We start from the raw sequence: 19,797 nt of genomic DNA, 5'->3' as shown, positions 1-19,797 counted from the left end.
CCCACTTCCCATATACCAGTATACCTGGAGGTGCTCTCTTTGCTTCTCATTGATACTTCAAGAGCATTTTCTCTTCTAAAACTCCTCCAACTTTGACTCTCATATTATAAACTATACCACCTTCTACCCATCCTGTTGTAGGCATTTCTCATTCCTACCTCCCATTCATTGAAGATTTTGTAAAGAACTTATCAAGGATATGAGACTTTACCCTGCTTGAAAGCTAACAGATTAACCTGCCACAGTTTCATGGAGGCTGGCAGAGGATGTAAGACTTCTTGGCTAGAGACACATGGTTTTATTACTAACAACAGGAGCAATAGCCAGAGTAAAAGCATTTGCTTGCGTTGGTTCCCTGAATCATAGTTCCTAACAGGTGATGGAAGTGGGCCATATGATACCTGCATACCCAGTGGGTTGAGTTACAGAAGAAGAACTTCAAACTTGGGGACCTGGAATCTTTTATAGTGGGCACTAAACATATCTATCTTTTGTCCCAGAAGAAAACGCCCTTTCTTTCAGGGGTGTAGGTAAACCTACCATTTGCTCCGGAGGGAAAGACTCTGTTTTCCAACGCTGTTTGCTGTACAAATACCCTTGAAAATACAGTTCAGAACAAAAGCAGTCAGTGCCTCTGCTTATAATATATACAGAAATGACAGACACATGGAGAATTGTCTGCCAACAGATTTCAGTTCCTAGTTCAATAACATTCACTCACACATTACTTGTGTTATAATTCTTGGTGATTTCAATATTCATATAGATAATTCTTTCAATACCCTGGTGTCTTCAAACCTGGAACTTCTGTTCTCCAATAAATTTGTCCTCTACCTCACCTCAATGCTTACTTCTAGACCTTGTTGTTACCCAAACCACAGCCCCTCCTTCATCTCAGTTTCACATATTCCACTGTCTGCTATCTCTTAAGTTTTAATATCACTATTTTTGTTACTCCAACAATTCTTCAAGCCTTTTTGGGACCCTTAGTTTTTTTCTTATCATCCCTGACCCTCCTGATATCATACTTTACCTAAATTCCATGATCAGTCATTGTTATCATAGCTTTGTATGCACTCAGCTCTTTGTCTGGATTATTGCACTTATAAAAAGTTGAATTGCCAGAGGTTGTGTAATACATGTATATTTATAACAATGACAAAAATAGTAAGAGTAGCTTCTGAGGCTGCTTATGTACAAGTAAACACCTCATGGGATTTAGATCTTTGGTTTAGAGGTTTAGGGTCATGGTTTCATGGGACATCCCAGTTAATTGGCCTAATAACATGTTTAGTGCTTCTGTTCTACCTCCTAGTTCATTGTGTAGTGCCTGGGGTATTAAAAGTTTGCAAGCAGCCATCCAAGGCACAACAGTTCCTCTCTATTTGCCTGGAGGAACAGAGGAAGCAGAGTCAGGAATAGGAGGAGCAAATGGAATGTGTGGCTAATTGCCTTCTTTGCTGTGAGACCAGAACAAAACTAGGTGGTGCCCAGCTACCATTACTGAGCATTTTGATAAAAGATTCTATTGAAGAATCCTGATGAAAAGTAGAAAAGTGCAGAACAGAATTTCATATTCTCATGGATTCCAGCATTTCTGGAGCCTTGGAAGCTGGATAAATCCCTGAAACTATTGTGCAGAAATATCCCTTGAGGTCTTCTTAAAGCCAAACAATAGTTTAGCTTAACAGTAAAGAATATCTACCTTGAGCATTATGATCTTTTAATATCTATCTCTATCTATGTGGGATGAAATTGATAACAGCAATTCAAAAGATTAGAAAGGAAATTTAGGGGGCAGTGAGTCTGTGGTAATGGGAGAGGAACAACTCAGAAAAGGAGAGTGAGAATGGTTGCCCAGCTTGAAGAACTTAATGTCACTGAATTGTACACTTAGAAATTGTTGAACTGGTCTGTCTGTGTTCTGCTATGTATATTCTAAATAACAACAAAAATAAATTATTAAAAAAAAAGATTGATGGTGGTGAAGAGATTATACTTTAAGATTAATATGTATAATGAGGCACAATATCACTTTTCCATAACATTTAAAGCTCTGTAAGAGGAGACTTCAAAGAAATTTAGAGCCTAGGGGAATAGGCTGGAAGATCCCTTTGATATATGTTTGCTTTCCTTCTGGAAACTGTTTGAGAAGCACTGCTGAATTTTGTTTTGTACTTTTCTAGTAAAGGAGGAGAGGCCAAATTTTACTTATATATAGATTGGTAATGATATTCTATAATTTCCACATTCGGTTGAATCACCTTTCTTAGGAATAGGCATAAATATGAGTCTCTTCATAGCTTTGTATACACTCAGCTCTTTGTCTGGATTATTGCACTTATAAAAAGTTGAATTGGCAGAAGTTCTGTGATACATACATTTATACCAATGACAAAAATAGTCTTCCGTATTTCTTGGCATAGACGAATGAGCACCTCCAGCACTGCATCTGTTTGTTTAAACATCTCAATTGGTATTCTGTCAATTCCTCGAGCCTTGTTTTTCACCAGTGCCTTCAGAGCAGCTTGGACTTCTTCCTTCAGTACCAGCGGTTCCTGATCATATGCTACCTCTTGAAATGGTTGAACATTGACTAATTCTTTTTGGTATGATGACTCTGTATTCCTTCCATCTTCTTTTGATGCTTCCTGCATCATTTAATATTTTCCCCTAGAACCCTTCAGTATTGCAACTTGAGGCTTGAATTTTTTCCTCAGTTCTTTCAGCTTGAGAAATGCCAAGCGTGTTCTTCCCTTTTGGTTTTCCATCTCCAGCTCTTTGCACATGTCATTATAATACTTTACTTTGTCTTTTCGAGCCACCCTTTGAAATCTGTTCATTTCTTTTACTTCATCAACGGCTACAGCAGTATATCGACAGGGAACTGCAGAAATTCAGGCTGGTTTCAGAAGAGGACAAGGGATATCATTGCTGATGTCAGATGGATCCTGGCTGAAAGCAAAGAATACCAGAAGGATGTTTAGCTGTGTTTTATTGACTACGCAAAGACATTCAACTGTGTGGATCATAACAAATTATGGATAACATTGCAAAGAATGAGAGTTCCAGAACACTTAATTGTACTCATGAGGAACTTTTACATAGATCAAGAGGCAGTTGTTTGGACAGAACAAGGGGATACTGATCGGTTTAAAGTCAGGAAAGGTGTGCGTCAGGGTTGTATGCTTTCATCATACCTATTCGATCTGTATGCTGAGCAAATAACCCGAGAAGCTGGACTATTTGAAGAAGAACAGGGCATCAGGATTGGAGGAAAACTCAATAACAACCTGCGTTATGCAGATGACACATCCTTGCTTGCTGAAAGCGAAGAGGACTTGAAGCACTTACTAATGAAGGTCAGAGACCACAGCCTTCAGTATGGATTGCACCTCAATGTAAAGAAAACAAAAATCCTTACAACTGGACCGGTAAGCAACATCATGATAAACGGAGAAGAGATTGAAGTTGTCAAGGATTTCATTTTACTTGGATCCACAATCAACAGCCCCGGAAACAGCAATCAAGAAGTCAAATGACCCATTGCATTGGGCAAATCTGCTGCAAAGGACCTCACTAAAGTGTTGAAAAGCAAAGATGTTACCTTGAAGACTAGGGTGCGCCTGATCCAAGCCATGGTATTTTCAGTCACGCCATATGCATGTGAAAGCTAGACAGTGAATAAGTAAGACCAAAGAAGAATTGATGCGTTTGAATTGTGGCGGTGGCAGAAAATATTGGATATACCATGGACTGCCAAAAGAATGAACAAATCTGTCTTGGAAGAAGCACAACCAGAATGCTCCTTAAAAGCAAGGATGGTGAGACTGCATCTTACATACTTTGGACATGTTGTCAGGAGGGATCAGTCCCTGGAGAAGGACATCATGCTTGGCAAAGTAGAGGGTCAGCAAAAAAGAGGAGGACCCTCAATGAGGTGGATTGACACAGTAGCTGCATAACAACGATTGTAAGGATGGCACAGGACCAGGAAGTGCTTTCATTCCATTTTGCATAGGGTCGCTATGAGTTGAAACCGACTCGAAGGCACCTGACAACAACAACAATAGACTGGTAACAGTAAAGGGTTGATTAGGACTATATATCACATTGCTTTTTAACTGTTTATTATTACATTTGTTTATCCCATAAAGAGAGTTGTTAATTCATTATATTGTTATCTCAGGGAAGCTTTGTGTTTTAGAAAAAGATTTTTTAAATATGACACTGTGCTTTGTATTTCTTTCTCAATTATCCATGTCTGAAGAGAACCAAACTGGTAGACATAACATACTGCATTCCAAAACACACCGTTTCTTTTTTAGTGTCCTGAACTATTTAGTGGAATTATAAAAGGCAAAAGAAGAGAAAGTAATCTATTTCAAATTCAATTATAATGAATAAAAATATTGCAATAAGAAAAACAAACACAAATGCGGCTTTTCCTAGAGGTAGATCAGAAGTATTTTGCATTTACTCCCTAGCGTCATCATGGATGCTGTGGTTGACCTTAATGGTTATGATAGGACAGTCGTTGCATCTCAGAGTGGAATTTGATGGGGAGTTGTCAGAGAACAGATATCCTACATCATTATCTGAAGTAAATACTATTATCTGTTCATAGAAAGTGAAACTATCTGTTGTATTTTGCAAAATATTTTGGCCATTAATGTTCAATATTAATTCATTTTGATATTAGATAAGATAAAAGAGGATTTCAGGAGAATTCATGTCATCTTCCATTATTAAAGAAACCCTTTTGAGTTAGCACACGCTAATCTGTTATGTCACCAAAAAGAAGGAAAGTAAGAAAGAAAAGTTCTGTACTTTATACGTAGTGACTCTGCCACTATGAACATGGTGGAAGTTCTGTAGTTGCTGGCTTTGTCCTGGAATTACCACAGATCATTAAAGACCTAGGAGGGAGTGGTGAGCGTGCATGTGACAGTCACTTCAAAAACACTGATTAAATGAACAAACAAAAAGGAAGTGAATACCTTATCGCTTCTGCTTCTGTTTCATCAAACGGGTATTGAAAGCGTATTTGGAACTGATTTCCTTGGTTTTTCCAACCTCTAGTTTTGAGAAAGACAACTTCAGTAAAAAGTAAAAGAAAATTATAAAAGGAGTTTAGACCAAAACCTCCTGACTTCACGTATTTTTTAGAGAACAGATCAAGAAAACAAAGCATCAATACATAATTTCTAAACATGTATTTAATTTTGATTTTTTAAAGTTAAAAATGAAACCATTCAAATGATATTTGGAAGCATATATTTTATGTAAAGATTTAGTGTTTCTTAGATATGCACATCTCTGATTTAACTGTATATCCTATGTAAATGTGGGAGAAAGCATTCTTGGTAATTTCATATTAAGTTTATACCAGTATGTCACCAGATTGAATAATTAGCTTCTTTTTTTTTTTTTTTAAATTCTAAGTTGGAAAAAAAGACATCCCTTTTTTGTTTCTAATATATACTATTTTTAGCGTGATATATTGACTGCTGCTATATAAGCAGATTTCAGAGTTAATAGAAACCTTTTTTAAAAGTCCTTTCTGTTATAGAATATCTTTGTTAGAAGTATTAAAATATTTACAGAGTGAGAATAGAAGTTTATTAAATATTAATGTTGGGTTGTTTGAGTGATTTACAAGCAGTCGCATTGCCCTCAATTAGTTTATTATGCCAAGCTGATAATGGAAGCATAAAAGTTCACTGTATAATTTTGAATTCCTGTTAAGTTTTCTGTACCACATGTGACAATTATATCAGCATTAATCTTGCTCCGTTGTAGTTAGGAAAAAATTGAGAACTAACAGATAAACTTTTCTGGAAGTTTCAAAAGGTAATGTTTTGACCACCGTATTAGAATGTTCACTTAAACTAGAACTCCATGTCCATTGCCTTTGTTGTTACTATGATACTGAGTATCAGACTAGCTTTTGTGAAATTATTTTACTTATGGCTGCTAATGCTAATTTAGTGTGATATGCAGCAGGCAGCATCATAATGCTTGCTTAGTATCTTTATGTACATTGAATTTTAATCTTTAATTTAGCCTTTGTAGACCTTGAATTTTTTCACCTGTGAAGTATACCTGTTTTGCCATGCTACTTACAGACCTCATGAGATTGTTAGAAAGATGAATGAATTAAAATAATCTAGAAGTGGTTAACACCATTCAGGTTCTGCCATGTACTAGCTGTCATGCTTTGGACAAGTCCTTTAACCTCTTTGACCCTAAGTTTCCTCATCAGAAAAATGGCAGAATAATGATAACAACTCCTGGGGCGGAATGAACTTTAAAAAGAATATTACGAGGCAGGGCCAAGATGGCGGACTAGGTGGACGCTACCGCGGATCCCTCTTGCAACAAAGACTCGGAAAAACAAGTGAATCGATCACATACATAACAGTCTACGAACTCTGAACAACAAACACAGATTTAGAGACGGAGAACGAACAAATACGGGGAGACAGCGATTGTCTTCAGAGCCAGGAGCCAGCGTACCAGCGGACTTTCTGGAAAAACTAGTTTCCCAGTGATGGCTCGGAGACAGCAGTCCATATCAAACCACATAAAGAAGCAGACCATGACAGCTTCTCCAACTCCCCAAACAAAAGAATCAAAATCTTTCCCAAATGAAGGTACAATCCTGGAATTATCAGATACAGAATATAAAAAACAAATTTACAGAATGCTTAAAGACATCACAAATGAAATTAGGCTAACTGCAGAAAAAGCCAAGGAACACACTGATAAAACTGTTGAAGAACTCAAAAAGATTATTCAAGAACATAGTGGAAAAATTAATAAGTTGCAAGAATCCATGGAGAGACAGCATGTAGAAATCCAAAAGATTAACAATAAAATTACAGAATTAGACAACGCAATAGGAAGTCAGAGGAGCAGACTCGAGCAACTAGAATGTAGACCGGGACATCTGGAGGACCAGGGAATCAACACCAACATATCTGAAAAATAATCAGATAAAAGAATTAAAAAAAATGAAGAAACCCTAAGAATCATGTGGGACTCTATCAAGAAGGATAACTTGCGAGTGATTGGAGTCCCAGAACAGGGAGGGGGGACAGAAAACACAGAGAAAATAGTTGAAGAACTCCTGACACAAAACTTCCGTGACATCATGAAAGACGAAAGGATATCTATCCAAGATGCTCATCGAACCCCATTTAAGATTGATCCAAAAAGAAAAACACCAAGACATATTATCATCAAACTTGCCAAAACCAAAGACAAACAGAAAATTTTAAAAGCAGCCAGGGAGAAAAGAAAGGTTTCCTTCAAGGGAGAATCAATAAGAATAAGTTCAGACTACTCAGCAGAAACCATGCAGGCAAGAAGGGAATGGGACGACGTATACAGAGCACTGAAGGAGAAAAACTGCCAACCAAGGATCATATATCCAGCAAAACTCTCTCTGAAATATGAAGGAGAAATTAAGATATTTACAGATAAACACAAGTTTAGAGAATTTGCAAAAACCAAACCAAGGCTACAAGAAATGCTAAAGGAGATTGTTTGGTCAGATGACCAATAATATCAGGTACCAGCACAATACAAGGTTACAAAACAGAACGTCCTGATATCAACTCAAATAGGGAAAGCACAAAAACAAACAAATTAAGATTAATTCTAAAAAATAAATAAACAAAATAATACACATAACGGAATCGTGGAAATCAATAGATATAAGATCACAATAATCAAAAAGAGGGACTAAATACAGGAGGCATTGAACTGCCAGATGGAGAGTGATACAAGGCGATATAGAACGATAGAAGTTAGGTTTTTACTTAGAAAAACAGGGGTAAATAATAAGGTAACCACAAAAAGGAATATCAACTCCATAACTCAAGAAAAACGTAACGACTCAACTAACATAAAGTTAAACATTATGAAAATGGGGATCTCACAATCTACTAAGAAAAACGTCTCAGCACAAAAAAGTATGTGGGAAAATGAAATGGCCAACAACACACATGAAAAGGCATCAAAATGACAGCACTAAGAACTTATTTATCTATAATTACGCTGAATGTAAATGGACTAAATGCACCAATAAAGAGACAGAGAGTCACGGACTGGATAAAGAAACACCAGCCATCTATATGCTGCCTACAAGAGACACACCTTAGACTTAGAGACACAAACTAAAACTCAAAGGATGGAAAAAAATATATCAAGCAAACAATAAGCAAAAAAGAAGAGGAGTAGCAATATTAATTTCTGACAAAATAGACTTTAGACTTAAATCCACCACAAAGGATAAAGAAGGACACTATATAATGATAAAAGGGACAATTGATCAGGAAGACATAACCATATTAAATATTTATGCACCCAACGACAGGGCTGCAAGATACATAAATCAAATTTTAACAGAATTGAAAAGTGAGATAGACACCTCCACATTTATAGTAGGAGACTTCAACACACCACTTTCGGAGAAGGACAGGACATCCAGTAAGAAGCTCAATAGAGACACGGAAGACCTACTTACAACAATCAACCAACTTGACCTCATTGACTTATACAGAACTCTCCACCCAACTGCTGCAAAATATACTTTTTTTTCTAGTGCACATGGAACATTCTCTAGAATAGACCACATATTAGGTCATAAAACAAGTCTGTGCAGAGTCCAAAACATCGAAATATTACAGAGCATCTTCTCAGGCCACAAGGCAATGAAACTAGAAATCAATAACAGAAAAACTAGGGAAAAGAAATCAAATACTTGGAAAATGAACAATACCCTCCTGAAAAAAGACTGGGTTATAGAAGACATCAAGGAGGGAATAAGGAAATTCTTAGAAAGCAACGAGAATGAAAATACTTCCTATCAAAACCTCTGGGACACAGCAAAAGCAGTGCTCAGAGGCCAATTTATATCGATAAATGCACACATACAAAAAGAAGAAAGAGCCAAAATCAGAGAACTGTCCCGACAACTTGAACAAATAGAAAGTAAGCAACAGAAGAATCCATCAGGCACCAGAAGAAAACAAATAATAAAAATTAGAGCTGAACTAAATGAATTAGAGAACAGAAAAACAATTGAAAGAATTAACAAAGCCAAAAGCTGGTTCTTTGAAAAAATTAACAAAATTGATAAACCATTGGCTAGACTGACTAAAGAAAAACAGGAAAGGAAACAAATAACCCGAATAAGAAACGAGAAGGAACACATCACAACAGACCCAACTGAAATTAAAAGAATCATATCAGATTATTACGAAAAATTGTACTCTAACAAATTTGCAAACCTAGAAGAAATGGATGAATTCCTGGAAAAACACTACCTACCTAAACTAACACAATCAGAAGTAGAACGACTAAATAGACCCATAACAACAAAAGAGATTGAAACGGTAATCAAAAAACTCCCAACAAAAAAAAGCCCTGGCCCTGTCGGCTTCGCTGCAGAGTTCTACCAAACTTTCAGAGAAGAGTTAACACCACTACTACTAAAGGTATTTCAAAGCATAGAAAATGACGGAATACTACCCAACTCATTCTATGAAGCCACCATCTCCCTGATACCAAAACCAGGTAAAGACATTACAAAAAAAAGAAAATTACAGACCTATATCCCTCATGAACATAGATGCAAAAATCCTCAACAAAATTCTAGCCAATAGAATTCAACAACATATCAAAAAAATAATTCACCATGATCAAGTGGGATTTATACCAGGTATGCAAGGCTGGTTTAATATCAGAAAAACCATTAATGTAATCCACCACATAAATAAAACAAAAGACAAAAACCACATGATCTTATCAATTGATGCAGAAAAGGGATTTGACAAAGTCCAGCACCCATTTATGATAAAACTCTCACCAAAATAGGAATTGAAGGAAAATTCCTCAGCATAATAAAGGGCATCTATACAAAGCCAAAGCCAACAGCCAACATCACTCTAAGTGGAGAGAACCTGAAAGCATTTCCCTTGAGAACGGGAACCAGACAAGGATGCCCTTTATCACCGCTCTTATTCAACATCGTACTTGAAGTCCTAGCCAGGGCAATTAGGCTAGACAAAGAAATAAAGGGTATCCGGATTGGCAAGGAGGAAGTAAAACTATCACTATTTGCAGATGACATGATCGTATACACAGAAAACCCTAAGGAATCCTCCAGAAAACTACTGAAACTAATAGAAGAGTTTGAGAGAGTCTCAGGTTATAAAATAAACATACAAAAATCACTTGGATTCCTCTCCATCAACAAAAAGAACACCGAAGAGGAAATAACCAAATCAATACCATTCACAGTAGCCCCCAAGAAGATAAAATACTTAGGAATAAATCTTACCAAGGATGTAAAAGACTTATACAAACAAAACTACAAAGCTCTACTACAAGAAATTCAAAAGGACATACTTAAGTGGAAAAACATACCCTGCTCATGGATAGGAAGACTTAACATAGTGAAAATGTCTATTCTACCAAAAGCCATCTATACATATAACACACTTCCGATCCAAATTCCAATGTCATATTTTAAGGGGATAGAGAAACAAATCTCCAATTTCATATGGAAGGGAAAGAACCCCCGGATAAGCAAAGCATTACTGAAAAAGAAGAAGAAAGTGGGAGGCCTCACTCTACCTGATTTCAGAAGCTATTCTACAGCCACAGTAGTCAAAACAGCCTGGTACTGGTACAACAACAGGCACATAGACCAATGGAACAGAATTGAGAACCCAGATATAAATCCATCCATGTATGAGCAGCTGATATTTGACAAAGGCCCAGTGTCAGTTAATTGGGGAAAAGATAGTCTTTTTAACAAATGGTGCTGGCATAACTGGATATCCATTTGCAAAAGAATGAAACAGGACCCATACCTCACACCATGCACAAAAACTAACTCCAAGTGGATCAAAGACCTAAACATAAAGACTAAAATGATAAAGATCATGGAAGAAAAAATAGGGACAACCCTAGGAGCCCTAATACAGGGCATAAACAGAATACAAAACATTACCAAAAATGACAAAGAGAAACCAGATAACTGGGAGCTCCTAAAAATCAAACACCTATGCTCATCTAAAGACTTCACCAAAAGAGTAAAAAGACCACCTACAGACTGGGAAAAATATTCAGCTATGACATCTCAGACCAGCACCTCATCTCTAAAATCTACATGATACTGTCAAAACTCAACCACAAAAAGACAAACAACCCAATCAAGAAGTGGGCAAAGGATATGAACACACATTTCACTAAAGAAGATATTCAGGCAGCCAACAGATACATGAGAAAATGCTCCCGATCATTAGCCATTAGAGAAATGCAAATTAAAACTATGATGAGATTCCATCTCACACCAACTAGACTGGCATTAATCCAAAAAACACAAAATAATAAATGTTGGAGAGGCTGCGGAGAGGTTGGAACTCTCATACACTGCTCGTGGGAATGTAAAATGGTACAACCACTTTGGAAATCCATCTGGCGCTATCTTAAACAGTTAGAAATAGAACTACCATACAACCCAGAAATCCCACTCCTCGGAATATACCCTAGAGATACTAAGAGACTTCACACAAACAGATATATGCACACCCATGTTTATTGCAGCTCTGTTTACAATAGCAAAAAGCTGGAAGCAACCAAGGTGTCCGTCAACGGATGAATGGGTAAATAAACTGTGGTATATTCACACAATGGAATACTACGCATCGATAAAGAACAGTGACGAATCTCTGAAACATTTCATAACATGGAGGAATCTGGAAGGCATTATGCTGAGCAAAATTAGTCAGAGGCAAAAGGACAAATATTGTATAAGACCACGATTATAAGATCTTGAGAAATAGAAAAAACTGAGAAGAACACATACTTTTGTGGTTACGAAGGGGGGAGGGAGGGAGAGGGTTTTTTATTGATCAATCAGTAGATAAGAACTGCTTTGGGTGAAGGGAAAGACAACACTCAATACGAGGAAGGTCAGCCCAATTTGTCTGGACTAAAAGCAAAGAGGTTTCCGGGATAAAACGAATGCTTCAAAGGTCAGCGGAGCAGGGGCTGGGGTCTAGGGAACACGGTTTGAGGGGACTTCTAAGTGAATTGGCAAAACAATTCTATTATGAAAACATTCTGCATCCCACTTTGAAATGTGGCGTCTGGGGTCCTAAATGCTAACAAGCGGCCATCTAAGATACATCAATTGTTCTCAACCCACCTGGAGCAAAGGAAAATGAAGAACACCAAGGTCACACGACAACTAAGAACCCAAGAGACAGAAAGGGCCACATGAACCAGAGACCTACATCATCCTGAGACCAGAAGAACTAGTTGGTGCCCAGCCACAATCGATGACTGCCCTGTCAGGGAGCACAACAGAGAACTCCTGAGGGAGCGGGTGATCAGTGGGATACAGACCCCAAATTCTCATAAAAAGACCATACTTAATGGCCAGACTGCGACTAGAGGAATCCCGGCGGCAGTGCTCCCCAGACCTTCTGTTGGCACAGGACAGGAACCATCCCCGAAGACAACTCATCAGACATGAAAGGACTGGGCAGCGAGGGGGAGAGAGATGCTGATGAAGAATGAGCTAATTAAATCAGGTGGACACTGGAGAGTGTGTTGGCAACTCTTGACTGGAGGGGGGATGGGAAGATAGAGAGAGAGGGAAGACGGCAAAAATGGCACGAAACGAGAGACTGAAAGGGCTGACTCAGTAGGAGGAGAGCAAGAGATGGGAGTAAGATGTATGTAAACTTTCATGTGACAGACTGATTGGAATTGTAAATGTTCACTTGAAGCGTAATAAAAGTTAATTAAAAAAAAAAAGAATATTACACGTAAAGCCTGGGCTCAGTGGCTGTCAGTGATTTTTACGTAACATTAACGTTTTCATTAAAACTTGTAATACTTCTAAGAAAGGCATATAATGTATTGTTTCATTAGAGTTTGATAAAGAAGTCCTTTTATCTTTCTCACTTTTAGAAACATTTGTGACTGTTTTAATTCCATATGCTGTGTGATAATTTAGGATAAATTCTTCATGGTGACACCGTTATGTGATAAGAAAGAAATAGGCTTAACTGGGGAAACTTGTGAGTCAAGAACACTTAAGAAAGATCTTTTGATCTTTCCATTATTGCATAGCAGAGTATTGAGGCAGGTGCTACTAAACACAGCACGGCTCTATGTGCCAGTAGAGGCCCACCCCCCAGCCCCCGCCCTATCATTGTTCTCTTTTATCATGACGACATCAGGTTTAAAAGTGCTGTTGTCAATGAGGCGACAAATACACTTTTAAACAGTGAGCTAAACCAAAAGCCAAACTCAGTGCCATCAAGTCGATTCTGACTCATAGCTATCTAAGAGCCATTGGTTTTTAAGAATTGTCTGGGAAAACCAGCTGCCCGGCACTTGGGGCCTCTGAGAAGTTGCAGCCCTCCTGTTGTGGGGAAAACAAGCCCCTGGTTCCATGGAGAGGAACCTGGTAGTACAGTCGTTAAGCACTAGGCTGCTAACTGAATGGTTGGCAGTTTGAACCCCTCAGTTGCTCTGCGGGAGAAAGATGTGGCAGTCTGCTTCTGTAAAGATTTACAACCTTGGAAACCTTATGGGGGCAGTTCTACTCTGTCCTATAGGGTCACTATGAGTTGGAATTGACTCTATGGCAAAGGGTTAATAGGTTCCATGGAAAGAAAAGTTCTAGTGTAGTCCCTTCTGCTGGAGAAAGAAGGAGCCCTGACCTGGCTGGCTTATTTTCCAGGCAACTCAGAGTGAACATCCAGGGTCATTTTCAGAAAATCCTACTTGCTATACTGTATTATGGTACCAGAATATTAAAACTTTCCATTTTAATAAGATTCGTTTCTCATATATATGTGGGAACCCAACAAAATATTTCTGTAAACAATTTGAATCTGAAATTATTAAAGTGGTTCCAAAACCAAACCAAACCAGTTGCTCTTGACTCAGTTCTGACTCATGGTGACCCCATGAGGCTATCTATTTACTTGAGAGGCTTTGGCCTGATCTCGGGATTGATTCTTTCCTAACACACTGATAGGATACTGATAGTAGACACTTCATCATATAGACAGAGTGTGAGTCTTATAGCCCACCACCCTAGGTTTGTCATATTACCTTCCTTCTACTTCCAGAAGTCTACGAACTGCACTAAGATGATGGCCAACGTCATTCACTGATTCAGTTGGATCTTGCATTTCCTTTGCTTCCTTGAGGTATTCGTATGCCTTCTTCTTAGTTCCCAAGACACATTAATAGCATTCCATTGGGTCTTTTATTAATTCTTTTGTTCTCTTTAATTTTATTATCTGATTTAGGTAGATGAAATGCTCTTCTTGTCCCATTTTCCCATTCTGGTTTACAGTTCCTATAGATTGAATTATGCATATCTCTCATGACTTTGGTTCTGTGGTTATAGCATTGAAACCATTGAGAATTGACTCAATATGCTTTAAAGAATGCTGTGAAAAGCCTGTTTTTGTCTTTTATTTTATTTTTTTCAATTTCTTAAAAACAAGCTATGAATGGGGTTTTAATTGTTAACAGTAGCTATGTGTAGGCAGTAGAAGTATGGAGTTTAAGATTTTGTTTTATATTTTCTGTATTTTGTAAATTTTCTAAATAATCACTTGTTACTCATTAAGTTAAAAACAAAGCACATATTTAAAAAACACAGATTTTTTTTTTTTTTTTTTTTCCATGCTGGAGGGGAGTATGCAAAGGAATTAAGAATGTGGGCTCTGCAGTCACACTTTCGGGGACTGAATCAGAGCTCCGCCATTTAACTGTGTTAGTAAGTTAGTTAACCTTTTTGGTTTAGATTAACCTGTTGCTGTCAAGTTGGTTCTGACTCGTAGGGACCCTGCAGGACATAGTAGAACTGCCCCACAGACTTTCCAAGGAGTGCCTGGTAAATTTGAACTGTCAGCCCTTTGGTTAGCAGCCGTAGCACTTAAACACTGCATCACCAGGGTTTCCTGAAGTATTAACTAAAATCATCTATTTAAAGCACTTGAAACAATGGTAATGGGGTAAGAGTACATATTCAATAAATTATCTTCTTTATAAGTGAGGGTGGTGAGACTTCAGCTCGCTTCCTTGGGCAAATCATTAGGAAAAACCAATCCCTAGAAACGGACATCATGTTTGGTAAAGCAGGAAAAAAAAAAAAAAAAAAGACCAGTGAAAATAAGGGAAACCCCTCAGTGAGGCTGACTGGAACGGCAGTTCCAACACTGGATTCAAACATACCAATGATCGTGAAGATGGTGCAGGACCAGGCAGCATTTTCTTCTGTTATACATAAGGTCTCCATGAGTCAGAACCAACTCAACAGCAACTAACAACATTAAATGCTGCCTGTAAGTATCATTAACCTCATGAAAAAGAAAGAAAACGCAAAAAAAAAAAATCACTGATGGGAACTCTTTCAGAATCGTACCATAAATTTAGGAGATGGTCTTTTCATCAACTCTTAGTTTCCTCATAGTAAAGTTTAGAGTTTTAACGTGTGTAAGTGCATGGCACGTACTAAATGCACCTAAAAGGTTACTATTTTTATTAACATTATCACATTGACGTGTGAGTGTCCCAGTCAAGTTTAGTGGAAACCCCAGTCATGTACAGAGTCAAGTGCTATTTAAACTCTTTAAATACCATACCTTAAAGAGTTCCAATGGAAACCCTGGTGGTGTAGTGGTTAAGTGCGATGGCTGCTAATCAAGAGGTCGGCGGCTTGAGTCCACCAGGTGCTCCTTGGAAGCTCTGCGGGGCAGTTCTACTCGGTCCTATAGGGTCGCTATGAGTTGGAATCGATGGCAGTGATTAAAGAGTTCCAATAGTACATGTAACAGTACATATTGAAAAGTGTACCCAGGCTACATTCAAAGTTATCCTTCAAAGGTGATTGATCTGAATTCAAATTCAGCCTGCCATAAGTCTATTGGCACACTCAGTATTTTTTGTGGTATTTTTTTATTTGTGCCTTGAGTTGAACCAGTATTTCTCAAGAATATCTGGCTAGCGACTAAAAATCGTTTTAGGTCTCTTGGCATATCATGTTTAATATTCTTAAATTTTTACTTTCTATTCTTGACCTAGGAAACCCTGGTGGCATAGTGGTTAAGAGATATGGCTGCTAACCAAAAGGTCCATGTTTCAAATCCACCAGGCACTCCTTGGAAACTCTGTGGGGGCAGTTCTACTCTGTCCTATAGGGTCGCTATGAGTCAGAATCGATTCAGTGGCAGTGAGTTTGGTTTTTGGTTTTGTTTATTCTTGACCTGATGACTTTTTCTGTTTTATATCCATCAGTTTAACCCTTGTCTTTTACATCTAAGATGAAAGGAATACACTATACCAAAAACATTTGGTTGACATTCAGCCATTTCAGAAGGTAGCATATGATCAAGAACCGATGGTATTGAAGGAAGAAATCCAAGCTGCACTGAAGTCGTTGGTGAAAAACAAGGCTCCAGGAATTGATGGAATATCAATTGAGATGTTTCAACAAATGGATGCGTTACTGGAGGTGCTCACTCATCTATGCAAGAAATTTGGAAGACAGCCACCTGGCCATCTGACTGAAAGAGATCCATATTTATGCCTATTCTAAAGAAAAGATCCAAGAGAATGCGAAAATTATCAAACAATATCAGTAATATCACACACAAGTAAAATTTTGCTGAAGATCATCCAAAAACAGTTGCAGCACTACATCAACAGGAAACAGCCAGAAATTCAAGCTGGATTCAGAAGGTGGATGTGAAACAAGGGATAACATAGCTGATGTCAGATAGATCTTGGCTGAAAGCAGAGAATATCAGAAAGATGTTTACCTGTGTTTTATTGACTGCGCAAAGGCCTTTGTGTGGTTCCTAACAAATTATGGATAATATTGCAAAGAATGGGAATTCTAGAACACTTGTTACGCTCATGAGAAAACTGTACGTAGACCAAGAGGTAGTCGTTCATACAGAACAAGGGGTTACTATGTGGTTTAAAATCAGGAAAGGCATGCATCAGGGTCGTATCCTTTCCCCATACTTATTCAGTCTGTATTGTGAGCAAATAATCTGAGAAACTGGACTATATGAAGAAGAATGGGGCATCAGAATTCAAGGGAGATTCACTGACAACCTGTGATATGCAGGTGGCACAACCTTGCTTGCTGAAAGTGTAGAGGACTTGATGCACTTATGAAGGTCAAAGACCACAGCCTTCAGTATGGATTACACCTCAACAAAAAGAAAACAGTCCTTACAGCTGGACCAATAAGCAACATCATGATAAATGGAGAAAAGATTTAAGTTGTCAAAGATTTCCTTTTACTTGGATCCACAATCAATGCCGATGGAAGCAGCAGTCAAGAAACCAAATGATGTGTTGCATTGGGCAGATCTGCTGCTAAAGACCTCTTTAAAGGGTTAAAAAGCAAAGATGTTACTTTGAGGACTAAGTTGTACCTGACTCAAGCTGTGGTATTTTCAGTCATGTCATATGCATGCGAAAGCTGGGTGATGCATAAGGAAGACTAAAGAATTGATGCCTTTGAATTGTGGTGTTGGTGAAGAATATTGAATATACCATGGACTGCCAGAAGAACGAAGAAATCTGTCTTGGAAATAGTGGAGCCAGAAAGCTTCTTAGAAGCAAGGATGGTGAGACTTCGTCTCACATACTTTGGGCATGTTATCAGGAGGGACCAGTCCCTGGAGAAGGGCATCATGCTTGGTAAAGTAGAGGGTCAGTGAAAAAGAGGAAGACCCTCAACAAGATGGATTGACACAGTGGCTGCAACAAAGGGCTCAAACATAGCAACGATTTTGAGGATGGCACAGGTCTGTGCAGTATTTCGTTCTATTGTATATAGTGTCACTATGAGCCGGTACTGACTCAGTGGCACCTAAGAATAGCATCATTACATGTAATGTTACACATTAGAAACAGCATGATCTATTCCTCCTGAAATTTAATAGAAGTCTCCAGGTCTAGAAGGAAATGAATTATTTTTTAATCTGGTAGCTCTGAAGAGATCTACCAAATAAGTGTTATTGCTTAAGGATATTTTGTGACATCTTTTTTTTTTTTTTTAGTTGTGCCTTAGGTGAAAGTTTACAGCTCAAGTTAATTTCTTATTCAAAAATTTGTACATATATTGTTTTGTGTCATTGGTTGCAGTTCCCACAATGTGACAGCACACTACCCCTTTCAACTCTGGGTTCCCTGTGTCCATTCGACCAGTTCTTATCCTGCTTTTGTACAGGAGCTGCCCAGTTGGTCTTGTATATCTGATTGAACTAAGAAGCACGTTCCTCGTGTATTATTTTTTGTTTTATAGCCCTGTCTAATCTTTGTCTGAAGCATGGGCTTTGCGAATGGTTTCAGTTCCGGGTTAACAGACCATCCAGGGACCATAGTTTCGATGGTTTCTACAGTATCTATCAGACCATTAAGCCTAGTCTTTTTATATGAATTTGAATTCTGTCCTGTGTTTTTCTCCTGCTCCAGGACTGTCTGTTGTATTCCCTTCCAGAGTGGTTATTGATGATAGCTGGGCACCGTCTAATTCTTCTGGTCTCAGGCTGGTGGAATCTCTGGTTCATTTGGTCCTTTAGTCCTTTGGGCATTTAAGTTGTTTCCATCTTTTTGCTATTGTGAATAATGCTGCAGTGAACACGGGTGTGCATATGTCTATTTGTGTCATGTCTCTTATTCTCTAGGATATATTCCTAGGAGTGAAATTGCAGGATCGTGTGGTATTTCTATTTCTGGCTTTTTAAGGAAGCACCAAATCATTTTCCAAAGCGGTTGTACTATTTTGTATTCCCACCAGCAGTGCATAGGAGTTCCAGTCTCCCCACAATCTCTCCAACATTTGTTATTTTGTGTTTTTGGATAAATGCCAGCCTTGTTGGGGTGAGATGGTATCTCATTGTAGTTTAATTTGTATTTCACTAATGGCTGATGATCTCGAGCATTTCCTGATGTGTCTCCTAGCCGCCTGAATGTCTTCAGTGAAGCGCCTGTTCATTGTGACATCTATTTTTATTTCAACTTGTGCATTTTTATTTCTACAAAAGTGTATAGAATTAATAGTAATAATGTGCACTGAGTGCATTCTTTTGTGTGATACTGGTTCTAAGCCGTTTATATTTCTTTAGTTACTAAAATAACTGTATGATACTGGTACCATTATTATATGCATTTACAGGTGATGAAACTGAAGCTCAGAGAGAGTTAAATAACTTACCCAGGGTCTTATCAGTTAGAGGCAAAGCTGGAATTTGAATATAGATGTGCTAAAGCTTATGCTCTTTAGTACTAGTCTAGGGGGCCTCATAATAGATTCCTGTTACCCTTTGTGGCCTGGACGTATATATTTGTGATTAAAGATAAACACAAGAAGTTCTGTTGATATAAGGGTATGGGGAAGGGAGACTATTTAGATGTGGCATATGTATCTTCTAACTTTTAGAGTTATTTTTTAAATTGTGGTAATGTATGTATAATAAAAATTTGCCATTTTAATCATTTTTACATGTATAAATCAGTGACATTAATTATGTGTACTGTATTGGAAACCCTGGTGGTGTAGTGGTTAAGTGCTATGGCTGTTAAGCAAAAGGTTGGCAGTTTGAATCCACCAGGTGCTCCTTGGAAACTATGGAGCAGTTCTGCTCTGTCTTATAGGGGCATTATGAGTCAGAATCGAATTGAAGGCAATGGGTTTGGTTTTTGGTTTTTTTATTATACAGCCATCAC

The 19,797-nt window shown here is 38.0% G+C and overlaps 1 protein-coding gene across 2 annotated transcripts in view; it reads left to right on the top strand.

Moving 5' to 3' along the window:
* The window catches only part of AP3S1 (adaptor related protein complex 3 subunit sigma 1), an 85,840-nt gene that overhangs the window by 33,292 nt on the left and 32,751 nt on the right, over window positions 1-19,797 (top strand). The gene's annotated exons all lie outside the window — the stretch shown is intronic.

Source organism: Loxodonta africana, chromosome 2 (genome assembly GCF_030014295.1).
Source record: "Loxodonta africana isolate mLoxAfr1 chromosome 2, mLoxAfr1.hap2, whole genome shotgun sequence".
Taxonomy (NCBI): domain Eukaryota; kingdom Metazoa; phylum Chordata; class Mammalia; order Proboscidea; family Elephantidae; genus Loxodonta; species Loxodonta africana.
Note: the sequence above shows the minus strand (reverse complement) of the source record. Positions and strands in the feature narration are given on the sequence as shown.